Raw genomic sequence first — 14,911 nt, 5'->3', positions numbered from 1 at the left:
TATCTGCGGTTAGAATTGCTCTGTGCAGTTGATGTTTTGATTTGAGTGACATCTAACTTGCCATCTCCCTTACTAAAAGCATATCTTCAGGATTATGCAGTCTTTACAGACTTCAGTGAGAAATTACCACATTACTCACCCTACATCACAAACACCTACCTAGACCGGTCTTTAAATTTGTATTCATAACGTAGTCACTCTCACAGAAAGGGTAACCGCACTACTTAAACACAGTGTAGTAGGCTTTCCTTTTTTACTCAGGGTACAGTGATGGAAGAGCCTTAGAGTCTGTTGTGCAATTGTGCTCATAAATTATGTAATGGTGGAATGGACTTGGCTACTTGAACTTTCTTGTGAATTTGTATGTAAGGCCACATAAAATGAACTACTTATCTTACATACAAACCTGCTTTTCCTAATGCTTGTCACTGAACTATGGACTCCCTGATCTCTTGTAAATATTTATGCTTGTTTCTGCTAGTATAGCAGTTCCAATATCTGTCTGTTCTGCAAATCCATAGCCATTGTCGCGGCTGAGGGTGAAGTTGTTAACAACTCAGTGAATGTGAATTTACATACTACTCTACGCTAGAAATATTAGGGGAACTGATCATACTTTAATTAATAAAGACTGCATGCGGACATGAGCAAAGACTCATAGATGAGAGACTATTTTTCAAGGTTTTTTTTCTAATTATACATATATTTTGCATATATAAGTAGGAAGGCACTTTTTGGTAATTGACTTGCATATAGTTGTATGGACAGTGCTAACTCCTGCTATAAGGCCTCAACGAAGCAGAACAAGATGCTCTTTTAAAATACAGTATAGGATGTCAAATGAATTCTCACTTTTTCATTTTGGTAATGCAAATATTTAAATACCAACCCCCGCTATCTTAAGTGATAGTGAAGCTCCAGAAAGAGCAACAGAAAGCTAAAGTACTCATTCATATGTCAGGAGAAAGCTAAACCTATTTTCAGGAATACATCAGAGAGAGTATAGTAAAATATGAGACCATGGCTTTATGAGAAGTCACCTATATGCTAGTTCAATATTTTTATACAAAAAGTGATTTTAATTGAAAACTGTCTTCCTGATTTTTTTAAAAAGACTAGTGTATGGTAGAATTAATATTAAATTGTTCTAGTTACAAATGATTACTTCTGCAGTTTAAAAATCGCCATACTTTTTTCTATCTTTTTTTTTTTTTTTATGTCCCTTACTAGCAGTTGTATGTGATGCATGCTAAAATTTACTTTGGGATGAACGCATCCTAGCTGGTCATTTCTAAGAACAGTTATTATCATGTTGTTTGTTATTGAAAACGTATTAAAACTCAAATAGTTCAAAAGCATAAGTAGGCACAAAGCAAAGCCTATTATGGTACTGTTTACCAACAGATTTATAATTACAAAATAAATTAAGCATGAAATGGAACACTTTTCATTTTCTGCCATAATAGTGTGAAATATTTGATGTTTCTTTACTGATTATTCTGGAAAAGCTTTGAAAGTGAGTCATTCTGAAGGTTGTCATGGTATTTTAGTAGAACCTAAACATATCTTATTTCAAACACCCATGTTCTTTTTTTGTGCAGAGAATCAGAACACCCAAGGAAGGGAGACAGGCTATTCCAGAGCTCAGTCCTCCAATCAGAACAATTACAATGCATAAAATCATTAATTTCATAAGAAATGTGGAATGCCAGTTTTTTCTCTCTCATAAATAAAGTTCATTTAAAACTGCAATACAAAGTTATGGAATACCTTAAACAGTGTAAAAGTTAAGCAGTTTTTGAATGTGAAGATCACATCTGAATGCCTCTAGTCCTATGTACCTACAATTCTGTTAAAGAAGTTCAAATTATTCTCAGTTCAGCTACCTGTCTTTACATGAGTAATACTGTCTGTGCAGAATATATCATAGGAGATTCTTGTTTCATTCATCAGTGCTCTTAAATGAGATTTGTTGGTGTGTATGAAAAATATCAATAGATTTTACATTTGGGGGCTGGATGTTCCTTTGTACAGCAGGGTAACAACAAATATAAGACCCCTCTTGTACCCATATTAATGATAATATCAAGTATTTGGATACAGCTTTCTAGTAACAGATCTCAGAGTACCTTAAAAGCAGAAAAAAATCTATACCTTGGGTATTTTTTGGTTTGGGCTGGGATTTGGGGGTTTGATTTATTTTGGGTGGTGTTCGGTGTTTTGGTTTGGTTTGCCTTTTTTCCAGAGAAAGAAGCAATTTGTGTCCAATCCAGCTGCAGTCGTTACACTTCTTGAGTTTTGGGCTTTCTGCCGTAAGCTATTCTATCTTACTGTGCAGCAAAAAAAGATATGCAAACCTAATTTTCAGTGATATGCATAATTTCTACTTAAATGAATTCTGCCTCTTGCTATTTTTTATGACCTTTCCATTGAAACCTAAACTTGAACAGCAGTGTTTAGTGGAAGTCAAACCAAGGGAGAAATATGTATTTGTCTGTAGTAGTATGCAGAATGTTAGAAGTTTTGAAGGTGAAAAAGGATGTGTTTAAATTTGGTCAAATATTAATAATTATGTTTGATCTGTCCTTCCCCGATATTAGAGGCAAAGGAATTGGCAGAGATGCACATGTACACACAGGCATTCAGATGCACAGGAATATTAATACTACTTATTACTGCATGAAGTAAAAATATCAGGCTGGAGAGAAGGAGCCCTTGCTCCTCAAAACAACTCTTGCAGAGAAACCTGCCTAGCTGCAAAAAAGCTCAGAAAGTTCCATACAACTTGTATGTTTTCCTTTTCTCCTAAGTATATGTCTTTGAAAAATTATTTGGATCTTCAGATCATACCCAAGGAAAGAGAAATTTCCCTTTATTCCAGGTTGCTTTAGATTAAGCCTCTTGGATCTGATTTGTCTTTATATTATTAATCTGCATCAAATACTTCCAAATCTTGTCTCACTTTTTTTTTTTATATTACTTAATTTGAAGGTGATGTTACTGAGCCTTTCTATGGTAATTATGAACAGACTCGAAAAGTACTGTACCTTGAGAAAAACAGTCTTTAGAAGCCACATCTAGACATTGAAACCTCATATACAAGTCAAATGTACTCTATGAAGAAAGTCATTCCTAGTTGTCTTAGCATCCTCATCAATACCCCATACTGCCTTCCTCCTCTTCAACAATTTGCTTTATTTTTGTCTTTTACGCCTTTGTGTTTGAAGAGGAGATTTAATAAACTTCCTTTCCAAAGTTGGTTCTTGGCAGTTGATCTTTAAAAATTTGGTTTGTAGGAGAGGTTTACAAAAAACCAACATCAGTAGTTCGAGCCTTCTGCTGAAGGAAGGTACAACCTTTTCAGTCTCTCAGGCTATAGAACACCTTCAGAAAGCTGCCTGTTCAGGTATAAGAAACAATTTTTCTGTGTTCATGGCTAACGACTCTATTGGTCATCCCCATAAACAGCAGATGACTTCCTTTAGCAGTTATGCAGTGTAAATGACGGCTGTATACATCCAACAGTAACCCATATCAATAGCTGACTGCAGTCAGAAGCTTCCTGAAGGCCAAATTCCTGTCTTCCCAAATGGAGGATGATCTCTGCACCCTGTGTTCTGCACATGGCTGTTAGCGGCAGGGTCACTTATGTAATTAATGCCTGAGTTGATCTCAAAGAATAGACTGCAGGAAAGGCAAAGATCTCAGCATGAGTTTTGTATTTGTAAATAGCTTACCTATGTGCTGTAATCTAAAGAACTTATTTCTCCTTATTTTTCAACAAATCTATCACATATGTTTCACACAGAGGAAGTCTGGCTGTTTTCCCTGTTTCTGACATCTCCTGATTTTTCATTTTCCAACACTCATTCCAATTCAGGAAGATAATGAATATTCAAGAATTCATCTCTTGCTAAACAGTAGGATTTTAAGAGCCTAAATTGCAGTTGGTTTTTTTTCAACAGAGCCAAATTTGCATTAAATGTCCTCAAATTCCTTTAAAAAGTTTTTTTTTATTTTTCTTTTTTTAATTTAGGCAACACCACTTGAGGGTCTTGCTTAGCCTTTACTCATTTTATCTTCTGGCAAACACTTTGCTTGTTCAGTGGTATTTTTTCCTTTGTAAGAATCTAAATGCTTGCCTTCAGAACTGGAAGAAATTTTCAAATACGGGGTTTCGAACAGTGGCCAGAGATACCAAGACCCACAAACTCAGCATGAGGTGTTGAAGCAGACTGTCTCTGTGCTGCTCTTGTGCTTGACAAAGGCTCCCTGTAAATATCTAAAAAGATGCATTCCTCTCCTCCTGCTCTGTCCTCCTTTAAACTTTACTTTGCTACAATAAATTTAACAATAGCAAGCTTGCTGCAGTGCTAAGTCTCCTGCCCTCACTAATACTGTGGTTTTGCTTCCTTGGACTCTAGCATTCATTTGTATCCATCCTTTTTTTTTTTTTTTTTTTTTTTTTTCCTCCCTGTTTTGTACTTTGATTGCAAGATCCTTGGCCAGGGAGTCTTTGTTCTGTATTTGCACGGCACCTGACACAACGGGGCCCAGATCCATTACAGCATTGTAGTAACTCAGACAGGAATAACCCATCTGTTAAGTTTAAAACTGCTATTGTAAGAGTTCTGTCTTTGTTTTCTTTCTTAGAGGCTCTAGGGTTTATATATCTTGTTATCAGGGTTATTTAAGTTGGCCTGGCCAATCTTTGGAGCTCAGTAACTTTTTCTTTTGTTAAAAGTAGTTTTACTGTAAGGATTCATTCCATACGCTGTCTCCCACAGTGATAGTACAGAAGGTTGTAAATCAAGCAGATTTTAGTGTAAATTATTCAGTTTTTTCTCTTCATTGTGTAAGATTCCCTGCAGAATATGACTGCCCAGTGAGATACTCCTGATTATTTCTTGAGGTCCAACACTATATGAAGTTCACACATATATGTTCCTTTAAAAACAAACTAGAAGGAACATGTTTGCCTTGGTCCTTTCTCTCAAGAAAGGTGCATTGAATGAATGATTAGCATGTAGTGAAAGTCTTATTGCTGAGCTAATGAATTAAAAAGATTTTGAGACATAAGCCTATAATACATACAGCTTGATGGTTCTGCATCATTGTAATTTTTTTAGTGGGATCAGTACTTAAAACTTTACATGTGAGTGGTTGTTGGCTTCCTAATTGAAATACTGACTTTATTAAGAAGATTTGCCTGAATAAAGGTTACTCACATGCAGAAGAGTTTGTAGGATCTGTCTTGTTTTTTCTGGAGGAGAGGCTTGACTGGGAGGGAAAAAGAGCCTTTTGCTTTGTTTACTTCTAATTTTCTTAAGTGGTGTTACCTGTCATTATTGGATAGACAAACAACAGGTAGTTTAGTATAGCTCAGAGGATGAACAAAAAAACTATAGCATGTGCTAAATAGGTATAGAAGTTCCTGGAATATTCTTGGATGCAAAACAATGACATTTCAAGTTACATTAAAAAATATTCTAACTTTTTCATCAAGAAAAAAGAAAGCATCATCTCCATAATAATGTTTTAGAATATTCATACTTCATAATGAAAGATTACTCTTATATAGCTGTTCCAATTTGTCCTTCAGATAATTAGATTTTAAGTTGGATGCTCAGAGATATTCAAGAATACAATTTAGAATGAATACAGAGAAGTTTGCCTTAATAGCTGTATTTATATATACAACATATACATATACAATATATAACAGACAATTTCCTTTGTGGAATTTTTGACTACTGAATCAAATATCTGTATGCCGAGCTTCTAGGTGTGAGCTCAGAGCAAGAAATTCTGTGCTTTCTAACAGTGTTAATAAATGAGATCTGACCAATATGAAATCTGACAAGCAATCATTCTGAAAATTAGATTTACGTACGGTGGTGTGTTCTCCCTCTGCAGTAACTTACCAACTTTTTCAACATCTAATAAATTTAACTAACAGTGATACCTTGAGTGGGAGTGATCTGGAAAACAAAAATTAGTTTATACATTATTGTGACCAGTGTGCAAAATCTTTGCAAAGGCTATCAGTGATGACTTAAATAAAAGGTTACTTCATAACTTCAACCCAAAGGATAACAGAAATGATTTTGCCTGCTTGTTTTGTGCTGAGCCCAGGCTTTTGTTTTGTGAAGTTGACTGTATCTAAGCACCCTTGATGCCTTTCATATGAGGAGTTGTGCTGACTGCAGTCAAATCCTGGCAAAAGTAAATTCTCCATCGACAGTCTAAATTTTGTCAGACAGTTTAGGCAAGAGCAGAGTTGTAGATCCCATGGTCTGACTCAATCACCTTCAGCTACTTTAGGTATAAAAGTATGTGAGACAAACCCTTGTTTCCCCAGAGATATTGGACTTCTTAGCTGCAAAGGGAAAGAGTTAAGATTAGCATTAGGGTTAAAATAGCCAAATTTTGCTAAGACGCAGTGAGAAGGTTTCTTGTGCTGTTCCTTTCCTTCTGTGTGTTCAGCTGAAGAGCCTGCAGTAAGTGGTTAGCAGTACTGAACGTGTCCATTCCTTAACAGGACTCTAGAAAAAGAGAAAATGTGAGGTGTAAAGATCTATTCTTCCTGGGGGGGGGGGCAAAAAAAAAAAAAAAAAAAGTGATGGTTAAAAGAAGTGCTTCAGCACATGATAGAAATCTTGCTGGAAGCTGCAGTGACAAAAAATATAATTCCAGGTGGGAGAGGCAGGAAGAAAGACCATCAGACCTCACTTACTTGAAAGGTATAGGCAGAGTCCCTTGGCCAAGGTGGACTGCAGATGTTAGGTCTGTGTGAAGTTATTTTTTTGCAGATTACTCAGGCAGCTTTTTATTTATTGTCCTGCTACCACAGCCTTCCATTTCCCCTTCCCCTTCTCTCATCCCTCTTCTCCGTGCTGTGCTCTACATTCAGTTATTTTTTTTCCTTCTTACTTTCCAACCCCAGAGCTACTGAAAGGTTTTCCCTTGATGTTCCTACTCCCCACAACATTGTATGTATATTTAATATTATTTAAACAACTAAAAGATTTAAAACATTTAATTTTACACATAGTTAGCTCTGTAACTTATTTTGGAGGTTCCTCTTGTCCCCTTTTTCCTTACTCAATAGCTTTTGTTAAGCACTTTTATTACAGCTTTTCTTTGATTGGGCTTTCAACAAATTAGTCTAAATAAAAGCAGGTAGGCTGAAAGGATGGATGGTTTTGTAGCTGAGGTACTGAAGTAGGACTCAGGAAATTAAGTTCAGTTCCCAACCTTGCCACATACTCTCTGCGTGTGTCCTTGAACGAAGTCATTTGACTTCTCTGTGCCTCCTTATTCATGAGGCAGAATTAATTGTAGTACTGTTTTCCTATTTACTATCCACTTTTTTATTTTTCCTATAAATATTTAGAATGGAAATAATACATATGTGCAGCATTTAACACAATATGTTCATGACAGTAGATAATGATTCAAGTAAAAAGGAATTAATCACAATAATTTTATTGTGCACTTTAGTGTATAGACTAAATTTTACTATATATTTGCACATCATCTGGCAAAATGGGTTCTAGTCCTGAGATATATTCATAATAAAAATAGAAACTAATAATAGCAATAGTTGATAACTGAATTGGTCACCTGGCTTTGTAAGGCGTACTTTAATGGTGTTATTAGAGCTGGAAGAAAACACTTTGTAGGAAAGAAAAAGTTATTTTTTTAAAAAACTTGTTAAACCATTAAAAATTAATGCTGAAGATGTCATAGTATATATGATCTGTTTCAGTGTGGAACCCTGATGTGTTTTGCCTTAGGTGGAGTCTAAGCCTGCGGGAAAAAAACAGATCAAATTGATAAACTAAATATTTAATCCACTAAGGAAATACGAATTGTGCACTCCATCTGTCATTTAAATGGCTAGGAAAAGGTTAAAGTAGAAACTGTACTTTAGGAATGCATTCCCTGGACTTAGTGGTGGTGAGGCTTGTTGATTCTGTTGCTGCCTCTGTGTCTGCTCCCTTCATGGGAAACTTGCTCTGACATTGATGTGTTTCTTGTTGCTCACTTACCAAACAGCGCTGGTGCGTATGGGAGCAGCCTAGCTGTTTGTGGAACAAGTTACCTCATTCTTTGGGAGGTAGTTCCTTGTGAACTTGGAGGAGTTAAGGCTTACTCAGTACCTTAATCCAGGATTCTAAGCAGCTTGGAGTGGCAACTCATTTTCTGCTACTCAGGATTATTCAGGAAACTATAACATCTTGAGTGTTGAGTAGCAAAGTCAAGAACAACATTTTTGCACCTCCCCTGACAGCTGTTAGAGATGCTATTAACATATAGATCAGAGCAATATAGAGTATTTCCATTTGTGTTGCATTGTTCGGAACTCAGATGAACGTGTATTACAGCTGAACAGAAGCTGATGATTCATGGTATTTCAGTTCAAATCTGTGTAGTCCTGAGATGGGCAGGGTTGTGATATGAGCGAGAAACAAGCAGAGAGATAGGGGTGCTTTTGTGCCAATGTCTTTATATGAAGAAAGAATGGATGGTGTTAGCTCTGGGAGGTCTCCTACTCAAAGCAACCTACTTTGACCCAAACATGTTGCTGAAATTTGTTACAATCTGATGGAGATTTTCTAGTCTACGTGATGGTACACACCACCTCTGTTGGATGAGTAAGGATTGCTTTGAAAAGGCTATTCCATGCAGATGTCATATGCATTTTATTCCCAGCCTTGGATTTTATGAGTTTAGTAAAAGATCTGTCCAGTCTTATGCATGGTTCACCTCTACCCTTGCCATAGTGAGCATCCAGCTGGTCAGTTGTTTTTTGAATGACTTTGTTTCTGCTTCCTGGGACATGTAACACATGTAGTTGCATGCAGAATTGTAACTTAAAAATATGAATCAATTAAGGAAGAAAAATTACAAAATGGGAATCTCTGGCACCACAAAATTAAACCTATAGAAAATATTTTCCACATAAAATATCATATTTTAATCTGATACCACATGAAACAATATTATTTTATTTCCTTCTCTGAGAGTATTTGCTGCTTTGTCAGACAATGAAAGCACACACATTATGCTTCTGTGTGGCAGTTAATTCTCCAAGTTGTTTTTTCCCAGCTATTAACATAAATAGTGTGTTTACAGTTGGATTATACCTTCAATTTGTGTTTCCAGCAGGGAACTCCAAGTCATCTTCTAGCAACTAAATTGGGACTATCTGCCAGAAGGTGGGGGGAACAGAAGGGTGCTTTGTTTGAAAAACGGAACCTAAATTTCTCATTTAAAAACTAAACAACAACATGGAAGTAAAATAGTTATACTGAAAAGTATACAACTAAGCACTTGATTGAGTCGGATGCAAATGTTTTCAATAAACATTTATACCTTTAAATTATTTATTTCTTATTTTAGTACAGATGTATGCTTTTGGGGATAGAGTGTTGAGCTAAATCATTTTAAACCTGATTGCAAAGACAGTAACTGAATGTTTCCTTAATGAATGCATGCATGGTGCTATTGCTATGATTATAGGCATGGTGTGACTGGAATTTAAGATACTCTTCCTCCCTAGACTTGCATCCTCAACTTATTTCCTATTATATTCAAGGCACCTGATTTTTCCTCTTAAGAATGTAAAGCATTAGCTGAAATCATAAAAGGAGCTGCAGGAATATATGAAAAGCAGACACTTAGTATGTTTTAAACAATTCTGTTGCATTTATTAAATTCTCTGTTGAATCACTTCATGATATTGATGACATAATTTAAAGTGACAGAAATGAAGGAACATGACCTTTAATGTCATGACATGAGTTGTAACAAAAGAGGAAGGATGAGCTTAATTCAGCCAAATGGCTTACTAGGAGGTTGGTATGGAATAAACTGAGATTTACCTATTGCTGAGATTACACAGCTCAAGCTGTGACTTTTCTTTTAGATGAGACAAACTACTGAACAGCAGATGAAAATACTGTTCTAATTTTGATCTTTATATTGCATTATAGCAGATTAATACTAGTTTTTAAGAGGGAACATGTAAAATATGGTAGCTCGCAACAGAAGACGGCTACATACAGTGATCTCTAAGGTGTTTCCTGGAACAGTATCCAATGTTCTTAAATAAAGAAGTAGTTATATTTCTTTAAATACTATGTCATTAGACACAAACCTGCAATCAGCTGTCTAAAGCACTGTATTCCCCTTCTGTTGGTTAGAATACTCTTGTATTGATGCACTTTCTGTAGTAGAACTACAGAAGTAGTAGTACAGATGATGTATTCAGTTGTTATCAATGATGTCCAGTTGTTTTATAAATTTAGCAGCAAGAAAAATATAATTAAAAGAATAGATTTCTTTAAATTATTCTGCTTATGCACTTGAAACACAAACTGATTCCCTCTTCAGATCTTGTAACAAGCGTAGAATGAGGCGGAAATACTTAACAGAGACAAAAATTCTTGAGTCCTGCCAGCTGTGGTGATTGCAGGTGGTGTTGCTGTGTGAGAAGAGGGCCTGGGTATTTCTGTGGATATTGGGTGGCTGGAAGCAGCATGGAAGGACAGGTGGGACCGCCGGGATGAGGTGCCTTCACTTAAGGGAAACAGCGGTTCAGTTCTTTGTTACCCAGATCAGAATTAGTGTTGTAGTTGAAAAATAGCTCAAACTGAATTACTCAAATATGAATCGTGTCTCTCTCCTGTATGAAGAGATACAAACAAGAATCTTATGTCCTACATGTTCGTTATGTCTGTCATATTGTATTTTATTTCAATTGAATACTTTGCTGTTGGTAGCCATTAAGTTCTTAAGGAAAAGTTGATGCTTATTATTTGTTTGTGTTCAGTTTTTGTTTGATTTTGGGTTTGTTTTGTTGTTTGTTTGGTTTTTTTATGAGGGGAAAAGTCAAGGCATTTTAAAAAAAATCACATTCTCATTTCATATATAAAAAACAGTGAGAATTCACTTCCAAATAAATCTTCTATTTTTAACCCAGGTTGCATAGAAAGTTGACAAAAGAGGTTTCAAACAGAACATGTATCCTGTTCCAGAAGAGATCATATGGCAGCATCATAAAAACTTGTTTTCAAAATAATCATGTATTGATTCAGCTTTAAAATCCCACTTGATCTTCTTTTTTGGCTCAGTTTAATACAGACTGCTTCAGTACTGTGTCTATACGTAATTCAGAGAGCAGCAGGGAAAGTTATTAGCTAACCATCACACACACACACAGATACACACAGACACAAACTCTCTCTCTCTCTCTCTCTTCTGTGACATTATTGAATATTGGCCTGGGAGGGTATAATCTGTGTCTTAGTCTGGGCTAGTCAAATTTGAGCATTTTAGATTGTTTTCTAGATCTAAAAAGAGTGTGTTCTGTGTTGAAATGAAACACTGAATCAGAGTAAATCAGTTGTAGCATCTCCTTCTTTGTTCGGGTATTTGATTTTTCATGTTATCGATGCTTCTGGAGTTAGCTAAGCTTCAAGGATTTTTGGAATCATTTGGTCAGCAGGTTTTTTGTCATGGTCTAGTAGAGGGCCAGTCTTTATTGTTAAATTGTCTTCATTTAAGTAGAATGAGAACTACATGTTCCATGATGTCACTGAAGGGCACAAACACGGTAAGAGAGAGCTCCCTACACATACCGGTGGGCAGCATGGCCACGTGCTTACTGTTCAGCTGGCACTTAAAGAGAATTTATGAACTAGCATTTTTCCACAGCCTTACTGGAGTGGAGTGAAATGGAGTCCATTTCTATTTGACAAACTCTGAACAGACCCAGGATGTCAGTGGTGTATCAAACTGGCTAATCCAATAGCAGTGTGACGATTTATGAAAGCAGTAGTTATTCTAGTGCATTTACTGGCAAAAAATATATACACAGGAGACATCCCTTATCTGGATGGAGATAATGTGAAACACAGACTGAAGTTTAATTTTCTGTGGAACCTCATTTGTGAAATAGTAGTATATATTTTACCATACACTGTTCCCTAAAGAACAGTAACATGGGGAATACAGAAGCAGCCATCTAAGTAGAACTCTTTACTAATTACTAGTTTTCTTTTCATAGAAAAATCCATTAAGAATGAAATGTAAAATACCTATACGGATGCACAGTTACTAAAAGAAAGTGCAAATAATAAAAAAAAAAAAAATCCCCAAAGAAAGTACTGTTTAAAAATAAAATACCATGTATGCTTAAAGTGAGGAAAAGTAATTGTTTGGGGATTTTAAGAGAATATATAATTCACACATTGCAAGATATTAACAACAGAATTTTTAATAAGTAAAATACTGAATAATAAAATTATAAATTAAAACAGGAAAATAACTATTAACAATGTAAAAATAATTACAAAAAAAAAAAGTAAAAAATGGCTTGAGGCAAAGAGAAGTGTTTCTATATGACTGTAAAGCTTCTGGGTCACTGTCAAAAAGCCTGAACTCAGTTTGAAAGTCTTTGCCGCAGTAAGTGTAGAAAAAAGGTACTTTTGACTTAAAATAAGAAGCACTGGAATAGATGGTTTTGTTTCAAAAGTTTGTTACTTGCCATGGAAAATTACTCATCGCACCGAGCTACAGGTCTTGCTATAGTCCCAGAGTCAATTCAGCCATCAATAGAATTATACCGCAGCCCCTTACTTCAGAATGATCCATCATTTTCTTAAGAAGGCTATCGATTTTAGAGGAGTTTATCCTGTCAGATGGCTTTTTTTTCTAATTATACCAGTACATTGATGAGAAAAGTAAATTACCAACTGAAACAGTGGCTAGTGTGTGTGATACTGGACTAGGGCTGGATGCTGTTTGGATTTCTGTATCATCTTTTTAAGAACAGTGCCAAGAGTTAATGACTGTGATTTGATCCCACATTAGCAGGGCTCTTGTTATTGAAAGGATTCATCATGCATAGAAATTATTTGTGCTTTAGCTAGAGGCCATATTCTATGCTCTCAGTATTCGGCATGGAACATGCTGTCTTCATTTCTACTCACTTATCCGTGAAACAAATGACAGAAGGGAAGGGACGAATGCAGCCTATTTGTCATTTCCCTCTGTGCCTCCTCTCCCCCCAGATCGATAGAAGAATGGAAGGAATAAAGAACAATTCTAGTAAATGCAGAACTAAAGAAAAACAGAGAAACGTGAAATAACCCTTTTGGTTGGTTGTTTTTTAAAAAAAGGCACCAAAAAAAAAAAAAAGGGGGGGGGGGAGGGGAGAAATACCCTACCAAAACCAAATCAAAACCCCAAAGCCCAGGAATAACAAACTCCAAGGAGTTTAACATCACACTGTTTTCCAGGACTGCTGTGTATCTCTTAGCACTTATTATTAACAAGGGAATTGTAGCTCTGCTTCCTGACAGTTGAGAAATCCTAGTAAAGTTCTAATAACCTCATACTGTTTGAGCAGTAAAGTTTCCCGTGAGAGAACAGCTTCCTTTGGTATGTCCCTCACTATCCCTGCTGCTGTTAAAGGGAAGCCTCTCCTGTCAGCAGACAGAGCAAGCAAGAGCATTTCTTCTGCAGGAGTAGGGTAAATAGATCATGCCACAAAAAAGTATCGGCACACCTTGGGACTAGTTCCTTAACAGCTGAAGGATACAATAGGTGACTGAAAGGTAGGTATTGATTGAAGCTGCAGTAAGTAACCTCGGCAACCCAGAGTCTCCCTTTGGGAATTTGTACTATAGGTATTGTATTTTCTGTGGATCCTAGGAATTATGAGAGATGAAATGTTAATATTTATTTCCTCCAGAGGAGATTAAAAAGGTGTTTTAGTACAGCTTCAAGATCAAATTCATAAGAAGTTATTGTATTCAGAGTACATACATCAACAGATATCTTACTTTACTTTTAGCAATGTGCAATAAGTTAGGAGTCAGCCTGAAACTAAGGACGCATATATTTGAATGTAACAAAGTTCCATTTAAGTAAGATAGATTATGCTGAGATGTCAGCAAAGCTTCACTACATTGGATGAAATGGCAGTTTGAGTAAATAAACTCACTACAGAATTGGCAGGTTTTAAGTGTAGATGCAGTTGTATTGGCCTAACACGCTATAATTTATGATACTCTTGCATATATACATTATGCTGCTATTGAAATACTTGCTGGTGGAAGAAAGAAAATAAAAACAAAAATCCTTAGACTTTTGAAAGGGTTATCGTTTTTCTCTTTCTTGAATTTAACACCCAACAGGGTAATAAAGACAACACGTTTTACATTAATCTAGTAACAGAATATATTCTATTCCTGTATATGAATAGTTCTAAGTGTAGCAGCCTCTGGTAGCAATTAGTTATTTTTGATGTTTATTTCTGAATGTCAAGGGAGTTTCTATTTTAATTTGACAGGTGAGCTTATATTTTAATTCAATCTAGTCATTCATGACTAGAAAATAAATGTCTGATGACACAAGATTGATCAGAAAGTAGGAGTTTTAGTCCACTGTCTGTGTCCTGGATAAGGAGAAACTATATTTTTTTACATACTCTGACTCCAAGTGAGTTGGTGCCATTTTTCCCATTCTAATTTGCTCTCTAGTCTAATTACTTCCATACATTGAATTTTGAAAGTATTTCCCCTAAGCAAGCACATATTTGGGCTTATTACTCTTTCTTGAATTCAGTAAGTGCACTTACTGCCAAAGCAAGTCCTTTCTCACATCCCTGAACATGAATAATTAGTTCTATCCAACCAAATCTTGTTACCACTTTATCACCATTAATTTTTTCCCTTAGAAATGTTTAGGTTAATGTTTTCCCTTTGCTCCAGAAACCGTACTTCTCTGGAGAGGTCTTTATTACATTGCCACACATTATATTTTCTCTGGACCCTGCAAATTCTGGCCTGAGCCTCAAAAGAATATCCAAGAGATCCTTACCAGCAACACATTAAGC

This window comes from Falco rusticolus, chromosome 10 (genome assembly GCF_015220075.1).
Source record: "Falco rusticolus isolate bFalRus1 chromosome 10, bFalRus1.pri, whole genome shotgun sequence".
Taxonomy (NCBI): Eukaryota; Metazoa; Chordata; class Aves; order Falconiformes; family Falconidae; genus Falco; species Falco rusticolus.
This window is presented reverse-complemented; position numbering follows the sequence as displayed.